Source organism: Anolis sagrei, chromosome 3 (genome assembly GCF_037176765.1).
Source record: "Anolis sagrei isolate rAnoSag1 chromosome 3, rAnoSag1.mat, whole genome shotgun sequence".
NCBI lineage: Eukaryota > Metazoa > Chordata > Lepidosauria > Squamata > Dactyloidae > Anolis > Anolis sagrei.
Genome location: NC_090023.1, coordinates 215,271,907 through 215,299,134, shown reverse-complemented (window position 1 = coordinate 215,299,134; position 27,228 = coordinate 215,271,907). Strand labels below are relative to the sequence as shown.

Genomic DNA, 27,228 nt, shown 5'->3' with positions numbered 1-27,228 from the left:
AACACAACTAAACACAAACACACTAAAAACATTCACAGTTAAAATCCATCAAAAACGTAAGAACCACAGCACCTCCTAACTAGATCTTTTAAAATCTTCATCTTTAAAAGCCTTTCTGAATAAAAAGGTTTTAGCCTGCCATCAGAAGTACAGAAAGGAGGGGGCCATTCTGGCTTCCCTGGGCAGGAAGTTCCAGAGCCGAGAGGCAGCCACCGAGAAGGAAGGCATGCTCTCTAGTTCCCAACAACAACAAAGACTGAGATGGAGGTGGGGACCAAGAGAAGGGCCTCTCCTGAAGATCTCAGGGTCCGGGCAGGTTCGTACAAGGGAATGCGGTCAGCCAAATAGCCTGGATTAGAACTCTAAGGCTTTAAAAGTCATAACCAGCATTTTGAATTGTGTCTGAAAACACCTGTTGCAACAACCCGGTGGAGCTTCTGCAACAGGGGGGTTGTCCGCTCCCTGTAGTCAGCCCCAGTTAGCAACCTGCCTTCAACACTTTGGACCAGCTGAAGTTTCCAAGCACTCTTCAGAGGCAGCACCACATAGAGTGTGTAACAGTAATCCAGATGGGATTTAACTAAGATGTGTACCTCTGTGGTCAGATACTGGCTTCTCAAAGAACGGGCACAGTTGCCACACAAGTTTTAATTGTGCAAAGGCCCTCCCAGCCACCACAGATACCTGGGCCTCCAGGTTCAGTGCCAAATCCAGGAGGAGCCCCAGCTTTGGACCTGTGTCTTCAGGGGGAGTGTAACCCCATCCAACACAGGCTGGATCCCTATTCCTTTATCTGCCTTCTGACTGACTAGGGGTATCTCTGTCTTGTCTGGATTAAGTTTCAATTTGTTTATCCTCATTCAGTCCATTACTGATGACAGGCACAGGTTTAGGGTCAGAACAGCTTCCTTGGCATTAGGTGGAAAGGAGTAGTAGCGTTAGATATCATCTACATATAGGTGGCCTCATACTCCAAAATTCTGGATGACCTCTCTGAGTGGTTTCATGTATATGTTAAACAGCATAGAGACAAAATGGAAACCTCAGGTACCCCACAGGTCAATGGCCAGGGGTTCGAACAGGAGTCCCCCAGCACCACTTTGTGGGTATGGCCCTTCAGGAACGACCAGAGACACTGTAAGACGGTGCCTCCAAGCCCCATCCCAGCGAAATGACCCAGAAGGATATCATGGTTAATGGTATCGAAAGCCACTGAGAGGTCCAGGAAAGAAAACAGGGACACACTTCCCCTGTCTAACTCTCTGCAAGGCGACTGAAGCTGTCTCTGATCCACAGCCAGGCCTGAAACCAGATTGAAATGGATCTAGATAATCCGCTTCATCCAGAAAAACTTACATTTCAAAGAAATTGACTCGGTACTTCAAACTGGATTGGCGTGGCTACAAAAGAATTCAACGTTGGTCAGTATCGTCGGGATTTGGTAAAAACATACAAGTCCTTTGAGTTCTTCCTGCCAGACAATGCAGAAGGCCTAAAAATCCAAAAACAGTGCCCCTTAGCAGCACTGAATTATGTTCGGCGATATCTTGGTGAAGAAATTGGGAATGTTGCAGTTTTTGATGCCACAAGCACTACAAGGGAATGTAGGCAAACCATCTATAAGTTTGGTGAGGAAAATGGCTATAAGACTAGAGTTGGGAGACCAGCACATGTTCTAAGACCTTGCTCAGTAAGTGAAGGTTGGATATTGGCCGACAGTTGTCCATTATTGAGTGGTTCAGGGATGGCTTTTTTTTAATATAGATCTCACAACTGCCTCTTCTAGGCACTGGAACTTTGCCTTGTTCTAAGGAGGCATTGACCACCACCTTCACCCACTCTGCTGGTCCCCCTCTGGCCTGTTTGATCAGCCAGGAAGGGGAAGGATCTAGAATACCTGTGGTAGCTCTCACCTCTCCAAGGATCCTGCCCACATCCTAAGACTGCACAAATTGAAAAGTATCCATCAACACTGGATAAGCAGGAGCCAGAGTTACATCAATTGAAACTGTATCAATAAAAATAAACCAGAATATACATCCAGATATGAGACTTTAAAAATAGCAGAACTGTAACTCTTAGCAATTTACTGCACAGGAAGAGGAGGCTTTTGTTTCTAGATTTTGTCTCTGATTACTCAAAAATATTGACCTCTTTAACAATATAGGGACAAGAACAAAAGTCAAGGCAAAGGTGTGTCAAATAGTGATTGATCACAGGATATGACGGTGCCTGTCATCTCAGGTAATTTTATATAGATGGATTATGTGCAAAAATGCCAACCTACACATGTACACAATAAGGATACACAATGCCACACAAATGAGCATTTTGCTTTGTTTACAGAAGTATCACATAACAAGCGGGAGTATGCAATTGTGAAAACAAGCTGAAGGGAAAGCCAGCTCACCTGTGAATATACTGACTAAGCCCCAGGCAAGTTTGGCCACTTTTCGTGTTCTCCTCTCTTCTCATCACCATTCCCTCCCCATACGTGAAGAGCAGAAATTGTTAGTGAACTTGCACTGCTGGCCTTCAAAACAGCTAATATAAACAACTGCAAAGAGCTGTAAGACATTTCAGACTCAGAAATTATATCCACTATCCTGGCCTACATCACCTTAAATCATGTTTTCCACTTCACAGATTAACAAGATCATCACAATAAGATCACTACAGAGCCAAATTCCTAACCTTACATGTTTTGCCAAAGTCTGTTCCAGCTACTCTGTCCATTTACTCTCCAGTAGTAACCTGCCATATGCTTAATAAAAAAGATATTTGATAATTGAGGTAAAATGAAAACATGGTTGTTCATATCTGAATAGCTACAGCATGTAAAGTGGCAGGATGGCTGCTTCACCTCACCTCACAGTATAGCACAACACATTACTACCCCAAGGTACGTCCCATTAAGTTCAGTTGTGCTTTCTTCCACATAAGGGGCTACACAACTGCAAAATTGCTGTTCACATGCAGTATTATCAAGAAAAAAAAAGAAACCATTGTTTCATGTCCCAATAGTAACTTGTGCTCCTACAGAATGGCAATTCTATCAGTTCCCATATTTAGAGAATAGCCAAAATGTTCCCTACAGGCAAAACAGATGCATTTATATTCAAAGCAATAGCTATGTGCAAAAGATAGTTGACAGCAAATAATAACAGTGCCTTATACACAGCCACAAATGCATATCTTTGGAGATAAAAATAGGGGAAACCCTTTAATGGAAAAATCACCCTACTTCCTCATAGGCATAGCATGACTTAGTGTGAACCGCAGATAAGGAAGTAGTTTCAAATGGCAATGTCTGAGCAAGAGCATTTCCGTTAAAATAAACCCATGTATTCTTCCAGTGAAACTGAATGCTACCTCATACACAACACCGCTGTGCACATATTTTAAACAGATTTTTGTTTTGTTTTGGATCTGTGTCAACTATCAAATCCACCATATACACACACAGAGAGGACCTTACAATTACAACAGAGTTGTTGTTGTTGTTGTTGTTGTTGTTGTTGTATTGCCAGGGCTTGTTCCAACATAGAAGAAGCAATCAAACACAGATAGTTCATATTTGGCAATAACTAGAATTTCATTTTCAGGTTAATGTTTTAACATTTTCAATTCACAGTGCTTCTGAACTAGGCATCAGAGTGCAGAATGAAAATAAAGAGTGCACTTGAATGCTATGGTGAGCCAAAATATATGGGGCATAGGAATAAAAACAGAAGTAGCCATGCTTTGGTCGTAAAATTAATGCTAAAAACAGTATTATGTCAACTAAGACAGTGTAAAAATGTGTGCAAGCTTTCAAGATTTCCAGATAACTTAAATCTGCGCGTCACATTACAATGAGCAAAGGGTGGAGGTAGGGAACCTAACCTGATATTCATCTCAAGACACAACCATTAGGTATGGAGAAATAACTACCACACAAAAGTAAAAAAGCAAGAAGAGGAGAATGGAACACAAACAGATATAAAGCAGGAAGGCTCTGATACTACACTGAAACATATTATCAGTTTACTGAATCTCTTGGTTTCGGGAATGAAGTTCCTTGGTCAAAGAGGAAGTAGTCTGAAGATGCCTCCAAGCAGGATGGTCATCCAAAATGAGTGTGTTTTTCATGCTTTGAATTGTTGTAACTTATTAGCTAACTATCCCAAACGGCTGCTCATTGCAACCATGACCTTTCACAAAGGTCTTAAAAGGAAAAATCCAGAATTTTGAAAAGTTAAAACTTTTGACTATATCTCTCAGGATCTTCCAATAGTCATGCTGGTTAGGAAATCATGGGAGATTTTAAAAAAATAACTTTTCAAAGCCCTGGGGGGAAAAAACCACGTTAGATGAATTATGCTACTCACAGCTGATTCAAAACTCAAAAAGCCTGCACCAATTGGCAGGTGTTAAATGCCATTAACTGGACCACAGAGCTTATGTCTTTTCTCCATATGGCTGATCTGGAACCAAACAAACAATCTCCTTCAACTTGTATTTTAGAAAGGCCAATGATAGAATTTTACTGGATAGTCTTACAGTCTCCCACAACCCAAGTTTTATAACTGGAAAAGGTTACAGTAGTATCTCCATGGGAAGGGGGGATTTCTGTCACTGCCAGAGGGTCTTCTCTATGCTCAAGTTGTTGCCACTGTTTCTCCAAGCTACCGGGAGTAGCTGGAAGGCCCTGAAATGTGGTGTTTGTGGACAAAGTAAGGCTAGCATTGGATTTGCTGTAAGATAGGCTGTCCCAGATAAGCCCAACCCAGGCTCAGGAGGTGATATGGATAACATTGCTATTAATGTGACTGGGAAACTGTAAATATATGGATCTGCTAAGCCCTGGTAGATGCCCCACCATGCTAGTGTTTCCAGAGTGAAATCTGAAAAGCGCTCTTTTACCTTTGAGGGTTGCTTCGGAAAGTGTTGCTTGGTACCTGATTGCCTGACAAGCAAAACCTGATAAAAGGACAAACAGACTGAGAAATAGCTTTTATCCTAGAGCTGTAACTATGCTGAACTCTATGGTTTCACATTGATGTGGCATTGGGGGCTGTACGGTGGTGATTGAAGTGTGGAGGGTTGGGTGTAGGTTTCTTTGTGATGTATAATGAGGAAAGCATTTAATGTTGTTGTACAAGACAGTAAAGTTATTCTATTATATTTTTCTCTACAGTCATCAAAGATACAAGAGGCCTCTCCAGTTTTCACAATGGTGACCCACATACACTATGAGGCTGAACATCTGGCGATACATCCTGCTCATCTCTCCCCATGGGTCCTATTTATGATTGCTCTGCCCATATTGTTCCCACATGCGTTCAGTATCTGAGGGGTTCTTCCTTTCAGAGAAATCTCAAAAACTACACAAATAAGCCAAAACTATCTATTCTTGCTTGCATTTCTATGAACAAATTCTTCCCACAATTTAACAAAACAAAGTTTAAAAAAGAATCCAAGTTGGGGAAGCTCTGGAATAATCAACTGCTCAGTAATAAACCACTATTTCATTGGATGCTTATGAAATTCTCTCTGTAGTTAGAAAGGTCACCTTTTCCATAATACAGTATTCATAAGAATTTGCTTTCAGTCTTTTTTTAAGCACATCCATCACTCATTATCCACAGATATAGGTCATGGTTAGCAAGTTTCACATTGGAAGAGAGAAACGCAGAAGTGTAACCAATTTCATGGCATATGAAGGAATAATTCAGGAGTTAAGCACCATAAATTGGTAAAGTTACTTTTTGGACTACACTTCCCAGAATCCAATGACCATGTTGGCTAAAGATTTCAGAAACTGGCAGTTGCAAAACAAGTCCCAAAAGTGATAGTCCCAAACTCTGTCACAAGATGATATTGGCCAAGGCTACAGAATATAGTTCCCAGGTTATGTTATGTAGAAGTCTGTATATGTTATCTAGTCTGATAAAGAATAAAAATAGCTTATTTTCTACCAGGAGAAGTAAGTTTAAGAGACAATACCCTCGGCTGGATGGTTGGAAACAAAGCCATACTCATTCTCCTATTTTTTTTGGTTTGCTTCTGTTTGTGTGTTTTGTCTTTCTGAGATTTTTAGGTAGTATAGATAAAGACAGCTTGAGATTTATTAGAATTAATCCTTATATGTCTTTTATATTGCAAATAATGTTTCTGTGAATGTGTTTTTTTTGTTTAATAAAGGCATTATGTTTTAAAAAAAGAAATAGGTTTCCAGGTCAGCTCTCTCCATAGCCATATATTCAAAATACAGTAAGATTTATGCTGAACCCAATAGTTACAGAAATACTATGGAGCTTGTTGAATAACCACCACCACCCTATGCATGACAATGTGGTTGACCTGGAGAAACTGAGAAAAACAGAAGAGTTGGTAGATGAGATCTATCCTATTTCTAGGGTGAAAGTTTGGCTGATAATGCAGAGAACAAGGGTGTCACAAAAGTAGGGTAGCAGTCTGAAGAAAAGGGAAGCCAATATTGTACAGTGGGTATAACTAAAACCTGGCAGAACAAAAAGAGTCGGTAGAATGTGATCATTTCTGGATTTAAATTATTTAGCACAGTGGTTCTCAACCTGTGGGCCTACAACTCCCAAAAATTCCAGGCAGTTAACCAGCTTTTAGGATTTGTGGGAGTTGAAGGTCAAAACATCTGAGGACCCACAGGTTGAGAACCACTGCTTTAGGACAAACAGGGACAGTGTGCTAATCATAACATCATATATGATGTACCATATATGAATCCCAGAAAAAGAAAACTCCTTCATAAAAAGACTGTGGGTGATGATCCCAGGTTTTAGAATGAATTTCCTACTGACTATAAAAATGATCTTGGGAAATACAAAATGAATTTAGGGATGAATTCAAATGAAACTGTGTTGTAGTAAATGGTGGCATCTAGTATCGCCAAAAAAATGCTTGTTCCAGTCGTGACAATAAAGTTAAATGTTTGCTGTATTCTAAACTGTAGAATTCATGATAACGAAACAAAGCAGAGTGGAGGAGAACTTGGACTTATTCCTAAATGGCATCCAGGACCAGTGTGAAATATTAGAATTACTGACCTGACTGGAAAGAGTGACCATTATGCTTCCCAGTTTGAATCTATATGTGGAAAAGTAGCCAACCTTTTTTAACAGAACAGTCGTATTTGGCTTCAAATGAGTCAAGCAGGTCAAGGAAGGCTTGGATGTTGCTTAAAACCACAATAAAAGAGGCTTGGCTAAAATGTATACCACGTGTCACTAAAGGAACCACAAAAGTCGAAGAGGTCACCAACATGGTTAACAAGCACTGTCAAAAGCAGGGATTAAAGGAAAAAAAGACTCTCTGCCCAAATGTAGAAAACGATAAAGGACAAACTTGTACAAAGAAATCAAAGCAGACTGTAATGGGTACATAATGATTCAAGGGAGCATATCATTAATAACATCAGGCTCAACAATCATTCTTCAAACACACAAGAAACCAAAAACCAGATAAAGATGCCCTTGAATTGCTGGATGAAAACTGGGCAGTAATACAATTTTTAAAGGAATTTGAGTGGAATGAGGAGATCCAGAAAACTGAAAGTGGTTAGTGTAATATCTGCTCAAACTAAACTGGTGAGCAGCACTATCAAAATATTTTCAAGAATATAGAAGAGTGAGCCTCAATGAAAATGAATCAACATCGCTTCCACACAAATAAGTCACTACACTTCTGGAGAGTGTCAACACATGTGTGTCTAGTGGCAACCAGATGACACTGTTTACTTGAACTTTAACAAGATGTCAACAAAACTCTTAACAATTGAAGTAGTCATGGGTAAGAGAAACAATTATGTTGCTGACTGAATATCAATCACTGAACAAAAAGGGTAGAGAAAGAATAGATAGCTGTCACAATAGAAGGATGCAAACAATTATGTACCCAAGATTCTAAATCACTGATTTATAAGATTAATTAGGTGACGGAGGCAATAGAAGCACGCACATGTATATCATATTCTATTTGTAGAAGCTCATAAAAACAGAAGGAGATATGGTGGTCATATTCTGAGACTATGGTGACAAGATGGAACAGTTTCCGATTCAAACATTTGGAAAGCACTCATCCAGAACATCTGGAGATCTCATAAAACTTAACATTACTGAGCATATGGATTTTGAGCAAGTCCTGAAAAAGACCTCTGAATTAACTCTAGTAAAGAATAAGAAGAACAAATGAGTGTTGGTACCAACAATGGCAAACACTGGAGAACTTTCTGAGGATGGAAGCCAGGCCTGTAGCGAGGGGGTGGTTTTAGGGGTTCAAACCCCTCCCGAAATGTTTCAGATTTTTTTTTAAAAAACCTGGTTTACTCACGAATTTTAACTGGTTAACCAAATTCCCATGCTAAGTCTATGAGACGCAAAAAATTAAGAGTCCCTCCAGAACTGCAAGCACTATCTCAAGCAAATATTGACAATTTATTCACACTGTCATTACTTGCAGCAATAGCCGATGTAGTGAAGCAACCAAGTTGGGTGTGTGTGTGTTGAATGCTCTCATTAAGGAGGCCAGACTTGGTGGAGGTGGTTGACAGGGGCGGAGCTGCAGGCTATGGAAGGATGCTCTGTCTCTTGCTCTGCTCTTTGCTTCAGCGTGAGCAAGGAGTCAGGTTTCAACCCCCTCCCCCGAAATTTTCAACCCTCCCCGAAATTGTCAACCCCCCCCCCCCGAAATTGTCAACCCTCCCCGAAATTTTTTTCTGGCTACGGCCCTGATGGAAGCCATTGCTATACCTCCAAGGAAGGAGGAGGAAACATTTAAACTGAGGAACATGCAACACAAAGAAAGGCGAGAAGGGTGTTTTAGTGCATATAAGAATATGGTATAAAAGTGAAGTGAGCTGTCAACTTTAACCAAGGGATGAAGGGGCTGTGGCATAATGTAAAATAAACCACATGTAGTTCACGTTTAATCGGCCCACACACTGCCTCGCCAGAGAAAGAAAATATGCTACACAGATGAACAGTAAAGAACAAGTCATTCACTCTTTGTACATAGTTCAGAATAACATATGTACAATGTAACCAGTTGCATCAACTCACATAATGTCCTTTTAGGAGATATTTAAAATGGTCTTTCTTTGTCCATATGGATAAACTCCTTCAGCAGCACACTTCAGCAGGGCACTTCAAAATCTAGCTCTCTCTGCTTCTCTCTTTTCTCTCTCTCTGCACTTGCATAGCTCAAGCCTGAATAAAAATGTAACAGTATCCAAAAGTCCCAGGCTCAGTCTGCTCCTCGGGGATTGGCCGACCAATCAGCTTCATGCATCTTATTTTTACAGTTGACACACACACATGCTCCAACAGAGGCCACATCCAAAGTATGGAAAACATTGAGTTCTCCGACACTTTATGTATGACCAACAACTAAAATGGTGAATTGTTTATGATTATGCCATATTCCACATGAGCAGTTATCCACTGAAGATTTAAAGCATTCCTTCAGTTCCTAGGAAAGAACAGAGAACAATGTGTGCTCGGGGGCCCTGTTTGTCACAGCTCAGCAGAGCTTTCAACCATGCATGTGGTCTACGGAAGAAAAGCCTTAGAGGTGGCCAGAAGTGTTTGAAGAGATGTCATCCAAACTCCTCATAATAAAGCAAAAAAAAAAAAAGTAGTCCATATAACAGAATTCCTTTTAAAGACCTACCAAATTAGCTATGGCACAACCAGGGTGCACAATGAGTCACAGAACATCAAGTGCACTGAGCCTGACCAACAAAATATCTTCAGTAAATTATACCCAGGAATAAGTCACTAGGAATATGTGGCTTTCCAAATCCTCCAGTAAAACATACCATGAAAGATGCTACAAAATACAAAACTCACACATCATAACAAATACCATATGCTACCTAGCTCAAGATAGGTACTTATTTCACCCTTGAGAAAAATGTGCACATGAAAGGTTTATTTGGCAAGCCCTTTCATGGACTGTAGCCCACTTCTCTTATTCTAAATAAAGATTGTTAGTGTTTAAGGTACCACAAGACTCCTTATTGTTTTAGTCAAATAAGTGAAATGGGTACACTTCTCAAAGTACATGAAATACTAACATGTGCAATGTACTGCCCAATTCGCCCTATAAAATGGTATTGGAAAAAGTTAACCTCAAGTTATTAAAGTAGATCCCTGATCCAATGCTGTTTCCACTCTCCTTTAAACCCTATTTTCCCCTTTCTCCTTCCAAGATATAAGCAACTTTGGAAATATGTTATACAGTACATTAAGAAATTCTGAAGGTCAAAAACTGATCTCATCACGTTCGTTTTATTAATTCACTGTGTTACTTATGAAACCTAATATTTGTTTTAACGATTACTGTGTTATTTGTGAATTTTTAGTCACTTGCTTTAATTGTTATTTTACTGCTGTTTATCTCTACTTTGTTTTTGTCTTTGTAATCTGTCCTGAGTCCCTTTGGGGAGAGAGGGTGGGTTATAAATGAAATTATTATTATCATCCTCATCATCATTGATGTAATCAAATTCAGTCTCACAAAATGAAAATGCAGGGAGATCCAACCACAGATGTTACATGCATTTTTGACCCAAGAATTGGTATTTTACTAGAAGAATACGATGTGCTTTACATCAGAAAAACAGCATCCTAAGCAAGAGGAAAAAATAAGGATATTCGTACCATGAGGTCCAAGAAAGCATTTATTTACATTATTTCTATCCCGCCCATATCAACCCGAAGGCGAATCAGGGCGGCATATCCATCCACAGATCTAAAAACAAACAACTCTTCTCTTTTTTTCCCCCATCTTGTAACTGCCTGATTAAAAATAGCATTTCGCTGGAAAACAACTTTCAAATGCATTGTGAATGGCTGGTACAACAGAGTGTGACAAATAGTATTACCTGAGAAGCTGACAAAGCGAAAGCACTTGTAGAGAGCTTGTTAAAAAATGGCTGTTTTGATGATACCCACTTATTTCCTTTATAAATGAGTAAAAAGACCTTACCTCCTCAAGAAGCAGCCACTGGTCTTCCAAGACAAAGGTGGGCAGAAAATAGATTGATTCTAACTGGTAGATTTCAGGATGATCAGCAAGGGCTTCCAAATCCCAACTAGTTAACAATAAAATCCCCCTTTTTACTCCTCAAATGAAGAAAGCGTGAAAGAACTGTGAGCTAAGTTCTGGTGTTAATCATAAGTTCCTGGTGTCAGAGTATTTTCAGAGGCATCCTCATTTATTAGTTCTATGTATGCCTCAGGTACTCAGCCGTAGTTGGCACCTAGCTCTTTTAGATTCCAGTTAAACACAAAGCAGACCCGAAGAGGCTGAAAGCGGCCCATCCCTGCGATAGGCTGACTCTTGACTTGTTTTTCTCAGAACTTCAGCTACACTTTTTCTTCTCCCTGTTAAGGTTCATTTATATCTCAGCTGTTATGCTTGATAAGGACTTCCCTTGTCTGACTGCATTTGTCCTCTGAACTGTGAATGTAATCTGAAATGGTAAGCATTTTTTGCCTTGTTTTGCAATGTTATGCTACATCAGTACACATTTATTAAAACAGAGATAGACACGAAACACTTGAGGAAGAACAAAGTGATTCATACTGTTCACATTGAAGAGTCAATGTTTAACAAAACTTCACACGAATGTGTATGTGTGCGCTTTCATGTTGCCTGTCGACTTATGGTGACCCCATTAATTTCACACTAGAAAGCCCCTACACGAGAAAGGTTTAAAAAGAACCTTAAAACCTGGCTCTTCCGCTGCGCCTTTGGCGAGAAGGTGCACAACACGACACTATTGCTCCCCTCAACGCTTCTGTCACTGGAGTACACGCCCCCACCCCCAAATGGGAAGTTTAGTTTCACAACCCTGTGAATCTTTATGAACCCCCTGCAAATAACTTGCTCCTATTTTTATCTCATTAGAGTTTTTAACATTTTATCCTGTACATGTGGCCCGCCCACTGTTTACTGCAACTGTGTTTTTTGTTTATTGTAATGCTATTTTGTTATTGTATTTTTTTCTATGTAATTCTGATGATGTTGCTTGTTGTTTATGTTTTGGTTTTATTTTGATGTAATATGTTGTTCGGGCTTGGCCCCATGTAAGCCGCTGCGAGTCCCCATCAGGAAGATGGTGGCGGGGTATAAATAAATATTATTCTTATTCTTATTATTCTTATTCTTATTATTCTTATTCTTATTATTCACAAGGTTTTCTTAGGCAAAGAATATTCAAAAGGCGAGTTTTCCAGTTACTTCTTCTAAAATATAGCCTACAGCACTTGTATTTTTGGCAGTCTCTCATTTTAGTAATAACCAAGTCTGACCCTGTTTAGCTTCCAAGATCAGCTGGGATCCGATGCCTTTGGGATATTTAGGTCCCTAAGGATCACACATAAGTGGAGATTGCCTGCCCTCCAGATGCCGCTGGCTTACCGTTTCCATCAGATCCAGCCAGATGCATGTGAAGGGAACTGCAACAGAACAAAACATCTGTTCCCTCTCTTCACTAGAATTTTTAAAAACTTTTATTCATATTGGTCATGTAGCTTAGATATCTAAGCTCATGAAGATGCACTTCAACCTAGACATGGGTGTGTGTGCATACATGTTTTCTAGCTAGAAATCATATAGAATATCACTAATTACAAACAAGGAGGGGAGAGGTGTGTTTCTGAAAAGCAAATAAGCTCTGAACTTTGTTACCTGACCTGTGCACTTCTCTAGACATTGATTGGTTGCAGACAGAACACCCAGCCAGTTCTGGCTTTAAGACAAAAGTCACGGACGGGACTCTCCTTTATCAAAAAGCAAACCTTGGCTAACGTTTAACCAATGCAGCAGGGTAGTCAGCACGCACTTTTTTTCCTGTGAGTGGTTTCCAAGAGAAATAACAGACAAGTCCCTGCAAGGGACAAGATTGTCCAAGCACTTGACCTTCCTATTAAGGGTATTCCAGCAGTACAGAGAAATCTGTGGATTTTTTTGTAATCATGTAATGACAGCAGTTGCCAATGGATTAAATAGGATCAGTGTGTAGCTTTTTGTCTTTAAAGGAAGAGCAATTTGCTATTAAAACTTAGTTAATTTTTACCCGATGTGGACATAGAGAACTGTTACAACCACAAGAAATTACCTGATTTTTGGCTTCAACAAACAACCCCAGTCTTTAGGTACTTTTCCCTTTAACACCAGCAGAGGGGAGTGGAGCAGAAATTATTGTACTGGGTAAAGGATTAAAAGAAAACAGCCACCAGTCAAGGGGAAAGTTCAGCTGCCAATTCTGGTTATCACCCAGGGCTCGGTGACGTTCAGAGCCACTGCCCACCAGTTCCTCAAGTTACAGGAAATTGGATTTGCTCTGTGGGTTATGCTGTCTATGAGTTACTAACTGGGAAGAGTTTAGAGAAGGAAATACAACAAAGTTCTAGTGCAAGTTTAACCTAGCCTCATACCCTCCCTTTTTTAAACTACAGTACAATTACATCTGCAAATCTGTTTCCATGTCCTGTCTTGTCTTAAGCAGTAAACACAGGCAAATCTATGTACAAAAATACATTTCTGACTTTCTTCCACAACTGCTTAAAATATATGCTAACTTTCCCCTTTGGGGAGAGAAATAAAATATTGAATGAGAAACAAACAAACAAACAAACAAACAAATAAGACAGAATGTATCAAGGACTTAACAGAAATCACTTCACCATCTGATATTCCTTTCCAAAAAACAAAATCACAAGCTATTTTGATCTGAAACCACATTTCTGCCCTTTGGAATTTAGCATTCATCCTGGCAAAATGTGTGTCAGTCTTGATGAGATAGGCTTAAAGAACCTTTTCACTGTTGATATCCCTCCTCAAGCTATGACTAGAGATTTTTTTAAAAAACATGGACCTTATCACACTACAACAACTATCCACATTAAATCTAGTTTCTGCCTCCTGCAGAATTATGGGGTTTGTAGTTTAGGGAGGGGCTTTTAAACTGCACAGCCAGAGAGGTCCTGGGCTTCCCTAAACTACACGCCCCAGGAGGCAGAAACCGGATTTAAGGTGGATAGATGCTCTAATGCAGTGGTTCCCAACCAGTGGTCCCCAAAAAATGAAAATATGGTCCACGGCCTCACCCTTACTACACTGTTGCCTTGAAAACACGCAGCAACGAGAGTGACTGATCTCGCGAAACCCTCTTATAGTGCCGCAGCAACGGGGATTTCAAGAGGGGAGAGGCTAACTATCCACAAAAGATTACTACTACCATATTGGCTCTAGATTAATAAATATGATTTTCTGTGGGTGAGCAGATGGCAACTACTGAACTAGTTCTGTATCAGAAACTAGAGGTGATGTGGTCTATCCAATGCAATTTTCTGAATCAGCACCCCAAATAACCAAATTGAATCTAAAGTTGACCAAAAACCGATTTGTAACTCTTTTGTTACTAATGTTGGAGAGTGGTTCCTGGTCAAAGTGGTCCCTGTTCAAGTGGTCAAAAAAGGGCTGGGAACCACTGCTTTGGTGTGATGGAGTTCCATGATAACTACAATGCCCAGAATAACCCAACCAACAAGTTGAGGGGTCATACTGGCTTCATGCAAGGAACTGTACCGGGACTGTGGCTCAGCTAGCTGGGAGTCAGCTGCATTAAGATCACTACTGACCAAAAAGTCATGAGTTCGAAGCCAGCCCGGGTCGGAGTAAGCTTCTGACCAATTTGTGTAGCTTGCTGTCGACCTTTGCAGTCCGAAAGACAGTTGCATCTGTCAAGTAGGAAATTTAGGTATCGCTTATGCGGGGAGGCTAATTTACGACGCCATAAAAATCTTCAGCAAGTATGCAAAGAATGAGGAAAGTACTTCATCAGTGTCACAAATGGACGGTGAAGCGACAGTTCCCTTGGTGGCCGGAATCCCCTCATGAAAAAGCTGGAATGTTAAATAGCTTCTGTGTGTCTATCTATATATGTTGTGTGTCTATGGCATTGAATGTTTGCCATGTATTTGTACACTGTAATCCGCCCTGAGTCCCCTGCGGGGTGAGAAGGGCGGAATATCAATACTGTAAATAAATAAATACTGTACTCAATATATATATATATATATATATATATATATATATATGTATATATATATTTCCAAGAAGTGGTTATCACCAATTTCTTAGCATCTTTCTTCCATTATTTCTCTTTTATTATTTCCTCTTCTAAACCATGCTAAACCTTTGCAAGAAGAACAAAAGGTTAAGATCTATGCTCCCTGCTTGCCAAGAGGCAACATGGTGCCATTTGAGGCCATTAACATTGCCTTTTGTACCAGTATGAAGCATCAGAGTCCAACAGTGGGTTTTCTCTCATATCAGTGAAGAAAGAGTAGAAGGTGTCAAAAAGTTCAATTGGGGCAGACTTTTATGCATCTGAAATATGCAATTAAAGTCCTTAAGAAGACCAGAACAATAGCAATTTCTGTGCCCCTGCCATAGACAGCCTTCCTTAACCACCAAAGTCTGAAATCTGAAAGCTTTCATCTGCCAGCAAATAAGATGACATTACAGCCCTGACTGGTGTATTGCGGCTGCAATTCTAAATCTAAAGGAAACCTTTAACTTGGAAGCAAAGCCCTGCAATTTTGATGCGTTTTTCTTCTAAGTAATGGCAATTCAGGTGCATTAGGATTCAGGCAAGTATTACACATTCATCCACGAGGACATTATCTATTTGATCACGACATTTATAGCCCTCCCACCCTCCAAGGATTTCAAGTCAGATAGAATAGGATTACCTATTTATTATCACAATAATCCTTGCTGGAAGATAGATGAGACCACTAATGACCAAGATAGATATGAGCCTGAAGGCTGGAGTACAAAAACTAGGATCCATGAGATGTTAGTACTGGAGAAAAAATTAAATTTGTAACAATCAGAATCAGACTGAATTCTAGGCTGCCTTTTGATGTTTCTGGTTTGTTTGTGTTTTAAACCTTAAGGACTAGAATTCATTTTATTTAAAAATTGGGGAAAGACCAGTAATGTCAAGGAACGAGGCTTTGTGCTAGATTCCACAAAGATTATCCCGAAGTCTGCAGGAATACCTGAAGGGCACATAGCAATAAGGTATAGGAGATAAGGGAAGCAGAACAGGATGCAGAGTGGTATAATAACATACATTATTTTAAATTTGGGGAGTAGAACCTGCAAGGGCACAATGACACAGTCATCAGAAAGTAGGTCATACGCCAAAGCAAAAGAAGCCTCCCATCTCGGCATGAACCTAATAATCCAAGCTATCAGGAATAAAAGCACTGAAGGCAAATGGCTAAATGAATCTTCGAAAAGTCTTTACTGCAGGATTCGTTTATGTAAGAAGCAGTTACCAGGAACCATCTGCAAAATTACAGTAATTATTTTTTGTCATTTAAAATACTTCTTTATATCCAACATCAGGTTCCTTTATGGATAAATAATTTGCACCAGATTATATATAGCCAGTCCTCCACATTTGTGGGGGTTAGAGGTGCAGGACCCCCATGAAAATAGATGACTATTACTTATAAGCTTCCTCCTCCAACATGCATCCCGTAGTCTTTACTGGCAAAAATCTTCATCTCACTCCAGGTCGCTTCCACTGCAACTTCATTGTTTCTTAAAGTGACAACACGTCTAAATCTCCTGCAGTGTTATCCTTCTCCTCAGTCTTGTTCCCCCCCCCCCCTTCATCTCCTTTGGCCCATACTTCCCTTTCCCAATTTGGCACCGTGATGCCTGTACTTCTCTCCCAGCTCCCTCCACACACTTCCCCATTCTATCACCACTTCAATTTATCAGTAATCCTTCACCTCCCTGATTTATTTGGAGCTAGGTGGGGAGTTCGGCATCCCCTGGGTGATGTCGCTTGCTTGATGCCCAGGCCAGGCAGAGAGGCATTGAAGGAAAGTACGGTTGCTTACCTGTAATCATGTTTCTTCTAGTGGTATCTGTGAAATTCACACCTGTGGTATTTCCCTGCGTCCACGCAGCTGACTCGGATCTTTCTTGAAAGCTTTTCCTAATTAGGGACTCCAGCCCCGCCCATCTACTCCTAATAAAGCCAGGCAGCGGGGCTTGGAGCCTTAATTCCGTACCGCGAAAGACAGTCGGAGATAAAAGGCATGACAGAATGTGGGGAGGATGGGCGGGTTGTGTGAATTTCACAGATACCACTAGAAGAAACATGATTACAGGTAAGCAACCGTACTTTCTTCTGCGTGGTACTGTGAAATCCACACCTGTGGTAGACTAGCGAGCAGTCCCACGGATGGTGGGTGTCATGCTGGTGCAGAAAAAAGTACTGCTCTCCCAAAAGCCGTCTCCTTCTTGGCAGCTAAATCCAATTTATAATGGGAGACAAAAGTATGCGGTGTTGACCATATGGCCACCCGACAGATATCATGCAGAGGCACACTGTGCAAAAAAAAACCATGGAGGGTGCCAATGCTCTAGTAGAATGAGCATGGATCTGAACAGGTAAGTCCAGTCCTGCCATTTCACAAACTAGCCGGATAGCTGCAACTATCCAGGCCGCCACCTCTGGGTAGAAACAGGAAGGCCCACAGTATCCCTACGGTACTTAACAAAAAGTCGTAGTGACTTCCGTAATGGAGCTGTGTGGTGGACATAAAAAGCAAGAGCCCTCCGCACATCAAGAAGGTGCAAAGACTGCTCCAGGGGAGTAGAAGGATTTGGAAATAAGGTTGGAAGGACAATGTCCTGAGACTTATGAAACTATGATGCTGCCTTAGGTAAGAAGGAAATGTCTGTGCCCAGCATGACATCCTTATGAAATTTCAGGTAAGGACTATCGACTCAAGAGCCATAAGCTCGCTAGCGCGACAAGCAAAAGTAATAGGCACTAAAAATGCCATTTTCCATGATAGATGGAACATGTCAGAAGTGGCCATTGGCTCAAATGGTGGTTTCGTAAGGGCGAAAAGAACAACCTCCAACCTCCAAGAGGGGGGCACAGGCCTACTTGGAGCCAGAAATTTCTAAAGCCTTGCAGAAATCTCTTTACAAAAGGATCGGATAAAGGAGAGGGAAGAGAATGCTCGCTTCTAAACGAATCTATACTTGCCAGATTGACCTTCAAGAATGATAATGAGAGTCCTGAATCTGACAATCAAAAAATCCAGGAGGAGGGAAGTGGAAGCAGACAGAGGCTGAACCCCTTGCTTTTGTGAAAAAATGCAAAAATGACACCACTTACAAATGTAACAATGGTTAGTGGCAGGTCTCAGGGCAAGGTCCAAAATGCCCTTTACTGGTTGAGAGAGGGCTGAGGCTGGAGATGCCACGCCGTCAACCGGAACTGAGTGACCTGGGAGTACGGGACTGGGCTGTTGCCCATAGCCAGCAAGTCTGGTCTGAGTGGCAACTGAATGTAACAGCTGCCTGCAAGTTGGAGCAGAATGACAAACCATAGCTGGCGGGGCCACCATGGTGTGATGAGAATACAATCTACCTGCTCTGCTTGAAGACGAGAGACCACGCTGGACAGCACTGGCAATAGTGGAAAGATGTACAGGAGGGTGGATGTCCAATCCAGGAGGAAGGCATCTCCCAACAGCCTGTCTGGTGGAGGCAAGACGTGCTCCAAAGAATTGGCACTTCATGTTGGCGGGAGAGGCAAACAAGTCCAGAAGGGGAGTGTGCCATCTGACAAAGAGTTCCCATGCCTGGGAAGGAGGAAGGGACCATTAGTGGTCAGTATAAACTGTCTGACTGAGGGAGCCAGCAAGAGAGTTCTTGATGAATGGCACTGATGGTTATGGTATACCAGTCCCAGATTCTGATGATGAGGGCAAGCAAATCACAATCGTGGTGGTGGTAGTAAGGTGGACAATACTGTCCATGAGCAAATGAGAGATAAGGTGCAGTGCCATTTGTACTGCGAGTAACTCCAAATAGTTGATGTGCTCCATGCCCTCTATGGCCGCCTAAGGACCATGGATGGTGTGACCCTTGAGGTGAGCTCACCACACTGAGAGGGAAGTGTCGGTAGCTAACATCGCCCACACAGAGATTGGAGCGATGAGTCCGCTAGTTGAGAGACCTGTGGATGGCTAAAGGGACAATGACATATTCATTGGGCTCATCCTGCATGGGATGAAGTGCCCGAAGAAACCAATTCTGGAGAGGCCGAAGGTGCAAACAGGAGAAAGGAGTGGCAGCTGTGGTGAAGGCCATGTGTCCCAAAAAGCACTGGACATCCCTGGCATGGATGTATGGCTTCTGCCAGACTCAAAGAGCTAATGAATGCAGATTCAGAAACCTGTCTGCTAGCAAGTAGGCCCTTGCATGCCAAGAGTCCAATACAGGCCCAATGAATTGGTTGTTTGGATAGGCTGAAGAAGAGATTTTACCTTGTTGATAAAAAGACCAAGTGTCTGCTATAAAGACAGAGTAAAGTGAATGTTCCTCTGTAGATACTCACAGGACAGTGCACCAGCAACCAGCCATAAATATAGGGGTAAACTACTACCCCGTGCACCCAGGGATGAACCGGCATACAGCCATCTCCTTAGTAACACCTGTGGAGCTGTGGAGATACCAGAATGAAGAACTTGAAATGAAAAAGCCTGACTGCTAGTAAAAAGTGACAAAAATCTACCGTCTTGTGGTCTAATACCACATGAAAAAAGGCATCCTTCAAATCAATGCTACTGAACCATGTCTTGCTGGATAACAGAGGGAGGATGGTTGGTAATGACAATACCTGAAATTTGCAATATGCAATATATGCATAAAATCCTGTAAGGTCCAAACCTGGCCAAAGCCCACTGCCTTTATTGGAAACCAAAAAACAGCTGGGGAAAAGGAAAAAGAAGGAAACATAGAAAGATGTAAAGAAGCTACTGTTCCTTTTGAAACAAGTAATAACCTCCTGCTATAACACAGGAGGAGGAGTGGCCCGTAGAGTCCCTACTGGGGACAGTTTGAAAAATTCAATTGCATAAACATGCTCTGTAATCTCCAACACCCAAGAGTGAGAAGAGATCTAATGCCATGCATCTAAAAATGATGAGGTGGAGCTCCAAAAACTGGAGCTGAAGGGTTGGAGTCTATTAAAGAAGAGAAAATGCATGCGAAAAAACTATTGGCCCTGATCTTCTTCTTCCCTGTAGTTTGTTGTCACCCCTGGATAATTAAGCTGAGGGGCTGGCCACCACAATCTAGGCTAGATTGTGGTAAAAAGCCAAACTTAGAAGCAGGCTATGTTCTGCCATGGGCAGTTATCCTGCCATTGCTCTGCCTTCTTTGGAGAGGGTAGAGGATCTACACATGCTGGTGGATGGCTGCTGCAACAGCAGCAAACACCTTAGTACTGTATCGGTGCTGTGCTTAGCCGTAGCGTTGTGATGAGAAGCTAAGATGAGATACTACTGACAGAAAGCCCTTGGGATCTGTTGATGTTGTAGGGGAAGAAGATCCAAATAAGGTGCTGAGCTATGCAACAAGAGCACCTGATAGGCTGCCATACAAGCATGGTAATGAATCATGCAAGTGAGTAGGCTAGCAGTGGGGTGGATCTTCTTATCACAGTGGATTAAACAACTTTGACCACAATAAAGTTCAGTTTAGTAGGCTTAACTAACCACTCTGCTGAAGAGGTGCGTATGCAGTAAAGTGCAGTTACAAACTTAGAAATTCCAGACACAGATACAGGAGTTGCCCTTTGTTTTTCTCCAAGCTTAAGCGAATATGGAAGTGCTGGGAGAACTGGGAGAACTGTACTTGGAGCTTGTTTCTGCTGTTGCTCAACTGAGAAAAGCAGATCCTCTAAGCAATCAAGGAGGAAAAATTAGGTAACACATCCCCTAAGGAAGCTGGGATGGAAAAGTCCTCCTCAAGAGTAGGAGAAATCTGCTACTCATAGGAGTCAGAATCTACATCAGACTCATTGACTGGTTGCAGCTGAAGGAAGCACCAGAATGAGCTTAGGAAAAAGTTTTAATAAACTCCTGAAAACCAAAAGAAGGGACTACAAATCCTTGAAAAGGAAAGGAGGGTGCAGTTTGCCTATGCAAAAGAGTAGCAACCTACCTGTTGAGGCATGGGCCAAGTGGAGATGGGGCCCAAAAGGCACAGTACTTACATTCTGAGCCGTCACTGAAGCTCCCAGGCAGCATGACGCAGAGGGAGGATAGTAGCCCGAAGGCCCCTCCAAGGAGTTATATTCCATGGGCTTAGACCCAAAGCCTTTGCAGCCATCACTCACACAGGTGGCGTGGCTGCCTTGAGCCTCCCCTCCCCTGAGGGGGGCAAAAGCATGGCAGGAATTGTTGCAACCCGAAGGCCCCTCCAAGGCGTTATATGCCATGGGCGTGGAGGCAAAGCCTTGGCTAGCCATCACTCACACAGGTGGCGTGGCTGCCTTGAGCCTCCCCTCCCCTGAGGGGGGCAAAAGCATGGCAGGAATTGTTGCAACCCAAAGGCCCCTCCAAGGCATTATATGCCATGGGCGTGGAGGCAAAGCCTTGGCTAGCCATCACTCACACAGGTGGCGTGGCTGCCTTGAGCCTCCCCTCCCCTGAGGGGGGCAAAAGCATGGCAGGAATTGTTTCAACCCAAAGGCCCCTCCAAGGCGTTATATGCCATGGGCGTGGAGGCAAAGCCTTGGCTAGCCATCACTCACACAGGTGGCGTGGCTGCCTTGAGCCTCCCCTCCCCTGAGGGGGGCAAAAGCATGGCAGGGATCGTTGCAGCGTCCACTGCCTGCTGGGGTAAATGGGGCAGAGAAAACACGGGCAGTGAGAGCAAGCTGTCCTTAAAAAACAGAGACAGCTGAGAGGCGTGGCTGGAACCCAAAACAAAGTTATTGGCACAAAGCCACAGTGGCAGTTTGTTGCCACAAGCTCTACCAGTTCCTGGGTCTGTAAGGGGTGGTAGGCTGGTAAAAATCTTCTTCCCTCCTGCTTTCTGAGCGAGGGGAACAGAAGAAAAAGAAGGTAAGTTACTGCCCATTGCCAAAGGCAAAAAAGCCTGCGCCTCAGAGGACACGGCAGTTTTTTTTTTTTAGAGGGAGGGAGTGGGTTTGTCCTCCCACTAGCCTAAATAGGATAAACAAAAGGTCCCAGAACACAAGTTGGAATTGCTGTCTGTTAGAGTAGTCAAACTGGAGTCCTTGAGTCAAATCAATAGTTGTTTTAGGAGAGAACACCGAGTTGTTGCTGCTTTCGCGGACAAAAGGAATTAAGGCTCCAAGCCCCGCTGCCTGGCTTTATTAGGAGTAGATGGGCGGGGCTGGAGTCCCTAATTAGGAAAAGCTTTCAAGAAAGATCCGAGTCAGCTGCGTGGACGCAGGGAAATACCACAGGTGTGGATTTCACAGTACCACGCAGAAGAAATACATAGGAATGCCAGAGATGAGCCCAGGCAGTTGGCTACTACACAGCAACCTCCTGAGATTACTCTTGAAGATACAAGACCCCACTGAACCTGACCTGGCTAGCCTTCTGAACCAAACATAGGAAGACATGGGTCTCTGTGTCCTTTCACTGTAACCCAGGCACCTCTGTCTCCACTGACACCCTTTTCACAGCCCAGGGTCATGGGAACAATCCTGCTCTCTCCATTTGGCCCATGGGGTGCATTTACACTGCAGAATGAATGCAGTTTGATACCATGACTCAATGTCATGGCTTAATGCTGTGGAATTGCAGTTTGGTGAAGAACCAGCACTCTTTGGAAGAGACGGCTTAACACCTTGTAAAACTACGCCTCTCAAGATTCCACAGCATTGAGCCATGGCAGTTAAAGTGGTGTCAAACTGCATTAATTCCTTAGTGTAGACCAGTAGCTCCCAACCTGTGGTCCGTGCACCATCAGTGGTCCGCAAGAATTGAAATATGGTCCGCAGCCACAATTACTGCACCGTTGCAACGAGACCGAATGATCACACAAAACTCTTTTATAGTGCTGAGGCTTATTAAATATGGTTTTCTGCGGGTGAGCAGATGGCGACTACTGGATGGCATATGTTCTGTATCAGAAACTAGAGCTGATGTGGTCTATCCAATGCAAGTTTCTGAATCAGCACCCCAAATAACCAAACCAAATCTAAAGTTGACCAAAAACTGATTCATAACCATTTTGGTACTAATGTTGGAGAGTGGTTCCTGGTCAAGTGGTCCCTGGCCAAAGTGGTCCCTGGTAAAAAAAAAAAAAAACGGTTGGGAACCACTGGTGTAGATGTACCTTTGGAGTTGCAACAGTATGGAGAGTCCTTAATCAGCAGATATAAGCATGGCAAGTCAGCTACACCCCTCTCCATCCAAGTGACATAGGGCAGTTGTAGGAAAGACTGTGGTGGCAAATAGTCCATAAATAACACTGGCCAACACACATTTTGGTGCCTCAAATGTTTGCTCTGTTTCTGGGTACATTTGACCTGCTAATTCCAAAAATTAATTCCAGTTTTTCCCTAGAAGCTCTAGTTTTTGAGATACAGAACATATGCCATCTACTAATCACCTTCTGCTCACCCACAGAAAACCATGATACCCTTAGCAAAGAAACAATAACTGATGTGGTCTATCTAATGCAATTTTCTAAATCAGTTCTCCAAATAACCCCAGGAACAGACCTAAAAACCAACACACCAAGAAAAAATGTTTTTTGTTGGGCTGTGTAATCAAATTCATGAAAGTTAAAACCACAACTATAGAAGGCCAAACATATTGAAGCTTAGGTCAATAGCTTTGGGGAGTGCGGGAGGAACGCAGCTCATTAAAACTCTGCTAAGTATTCCAAATTATTACAGTTTTTCATTGAGAACTAATTTCAACTCACAATACTACAAACTCCTACACTTTTTGCATATTTATAAGATAATTAGTCAGCCAAATAGGAATTCAAAGAAGCCAACAGATTTTATTGGAAGAGGCTGAAGTACTGTACTCAGCAGGACCTATCTGTGATAGTTCATATTCACTACCACTTAGATATTCCCCCAAAAATATATATGGCAGATATGTGAGGTACACACGTTTCTAAAACACATAAATCTACATAAACTGAAAATGGAGGTTCAGATTTGTACATCATTGCACAAATCTTCCAATAAAGAAAAAGAAATGTCTCCTGAGGCTTCTCTCCTGTAATGGTCTGTGTTTCATGGTACATCAAATCCTTAATTAGGAAACTAAATGTAAAAAGTTTGGAAAAACAATATTTAACATTTTCAAAATCCAGTTTCTATTCTATTTTTCAAGGTCAAAATCCACAATGGAACAGATTCCAATTTTTCAGAACCTCCAAATTTGCAGCTTCTGATATGAGAAAACCAGGTGATTAGCAGACTAACAAGGTTTTTCGATTCAGCCAACCATATTAACACAAAGATTTTACTGCAATTCTGTCCATATTTTTCAGTAAACACCATCAAGGCAACAAAATGATTTCATTGAAATTACAAGACATTAACTAGAACATAGTCCCATAAATAGGGTTGTTGTGTGTTTTCCAGGCTGTATGGCCATGTTTCAGAAGCAGTCTCTCCTGAAGTCTTGCCTGCATCTATGGTCAGACCTCACAACCTCTGAGGATGCCTGCCATAGATGCAGGTGAAACTTCAGGAGAGAATGCGGCCATATAGCCCAGAAAACATACAACAACCCAGTGATTCCAGCCATGAAAGCCTTCAATAATACATTCCCATAAATAGTTTCACTAAATGTTATGGATGATACAAAATCCACTTGACCATAAACATTTGTCCATAAATACTTTAACCATAGCAGAAGTTACTGTAGGAACCGCTGGACAGAGGGAGTATCCTCTACTAAAAGCCAATGGCATGCATAAATCTGTGAGAGTGACCAAATAGAAAATGTTGGACAGTGTACAGAAACAAAAATAAATAAATACATAGGTAAATTACAACATGCTTGTTTCCAGTACCAGAAAATGGGCATTCGCCAGAAACATATAGAGTCAGCCATCCACATTTATAGATTTTACTTTCGCAAATTTGATTATTCACAGATTTGATTAATAAGTTATCTCCAGGAAATTCTAGATCCTCTAGTGTGACTCTATGTTCAACTTCTATTTGAGAGTTGCACTGGAGGACCTAGCAATTCCTAGAGAAGTATTCTCTCAAAAAATAGTGGAGTGGGGGCGATATTAAGAGTTTTGAAGAGTTGACTTATGTTGGTCCACAAGTGTGGATCAGTCAGCAATTGGGCTGTGAACCATATATGCATCTGGAAAGTGGGGGTGGGCTTGACTGCAATACAGAATCTTTGAAAAATAACAAAACAATGAGAAAATAACATTTAGTTCTTAAATGCAAAACACCCTGAATATATTTACCTTTTATTCTTTCCCCAATTCAGTATCAGGTTTGTATTATTGCTGCCTCCTGCTTTGCAGATGTTTTGACGTTACCAATTTTTCTTTCGAACTGTTGTATATTTCCTGTTAAGAGAAAGAAAGAAAGGATTATCAGAGAGAAGTGCACACTTGGAGGGTGTCATTTAGGAATGCTTTAGAGGCCAAAATCATTCCATGTGAAAAGTAAACCATTTAATTAAAAAAAAATAAAGCAAACATAAAACAAAACAGATCATGGACTACTACGTACGCAGTAGTTCCTGTTTGAACAGATATTTGGTGGGGTACTTTTTAAAGGCAAGTTAAAACCTGAGAACATAGAAATTTAGAAGGCCTCTCAAAGAATGCATTCCATAGCAGAAGCTCCCCCAAAACAAAAAAATCACACTCCAGTAAATTTCCTTTTACCTTTTTGCAAAACAAACTTACAGATTCCAATATTTGGGGGAGTTTTAGTGTTTCAAGGTGAGCAAAACAGCAATAAAGGACTGTTGACATTCATGACACATGAAGAGTTGACAAACAAAAGATAGCTATTAATGGCTGTGTGTTCTACCGAAATACCAAATTAAAGTATTAAATTCAGTCAACTGTGTGTTCCTTTGTAATAACACATTACATGTATTAATATTACAGAGGAACACATGGTATCTTGTTCGGTCTGTATAAAACACATGGCACCTTGTGTTTTCTACACAAAAGGAAATATTACAGAGGAACATATGACATCTTGTTCAATCTATATAAACTCTCAAATAGGGGACATGCCTTATAATAAGGGACACCTGGCATCCATAGTAGGTTTATATGAGGAAAGTGGCTCCTTCTGAACCAAAGCGATGTACAGTCTCCATAAATCAAGAACTGGGAGGTATACATTCCCGAACCTGCAGCCCAATATTTTATTTCCAAATGCAGAAGATAAAAATATAACTGGAGCTGGGCTGACCCAAGATCTATCTATTCTTGTATTCTTTTGCCATAGTGGCAAATGAGATTCCCATGCAAAGCCTATAAAAAGGATGTAAGTTCAATTGAGATCCACTGTTCACAGATACTGAGAGAAGTTGGATGACCTTGTTACTGGAGGTAATACATAGTGACCATAACCAGCAGTCATGAATTTGTTCAATCTTATTGGACAAGTTGGTAGACATGACATCTTGTGGTAGTGAATTTGACAGTTGAACTGAATTTAAGCAGAGAGGGGGAAACATCAATCAGACAACAATTTAGGCAAGAAATGTTTAAAAACCCCAGTGGTGCAGTCCCGCTCCGGCAGGAAGGTAACGGTGCTCCATGCAGTCATGCCAGCCACATGACCTTGGAGGTGTCTATGGACAATGCTGGCTCTTTGGCTTAGAAATGGGGATGTGCATCATACCCCAGAGTCGGACATGACTGGACTTAATGTCAAGGGAAAACCTTTACCTTTACCTTTTATTAAAAGTGGTCCACATACATTGTAGAATGAATGCATTTTGACATCACTTTAACCGCCATAGATCAATGATATGAAATCCTGGGAGTTGTAGTTTGGTATGAGGCATTGGCACTTTGGTAGGGAAGGCCAAAGATCTCAAGAAACTACACATGATTCCATAGCATCTGGGCCATGGCAGTTAAAGTGGCGTTAAACTGCATTAATTCTAAAGTGTACATCAGGCATGGGCAAACCTCAGCTCTCCAGGTGTTTTGGACTTCAACTCCCACAATTCCTAACAGTCGGTAACTCATCTTGCACAATGGAATCAGTTTGTTTTAATGCATAGGATTATGTTAACAGGTTATGTTTATATTTTAATGGCTACTCTGTATATTTTATGTTTGTTTGTGGAAATGCCCTGAGTC

General features: G+C 41.6%; 1 protein-coding gene across 6 annotated transcripts in view; it reads right to left on the bottom strand.

Annotated features, from left to right (window-relative positions):
* SEMA4G (semaphorin 4G) overlaps nucleotides 1-27,228 on the bottom strand; it is a 149,771-nt gene that overhangs the window by 100,930 nt on the left and 21,613 nt on the right. For 5 of the 6 annotated variants that reach the window (XM_060768290.2, XM_060768289.2, XM_060768293.2 and 2 more), the window contains exon 2: nucleotides 25,357-25,461. The gene's annotated coding sequence lies outside the window, so the exon portion shown is untranslated. Of the gene's footprint in view, nucleotides 1-11,007; nucleotides 11,404-25,356; nucleotides 25,462-27,228 lie in introns of those variants that run through there. The other variant, XM_060768294.2, reaches the window with a different exon arrangement.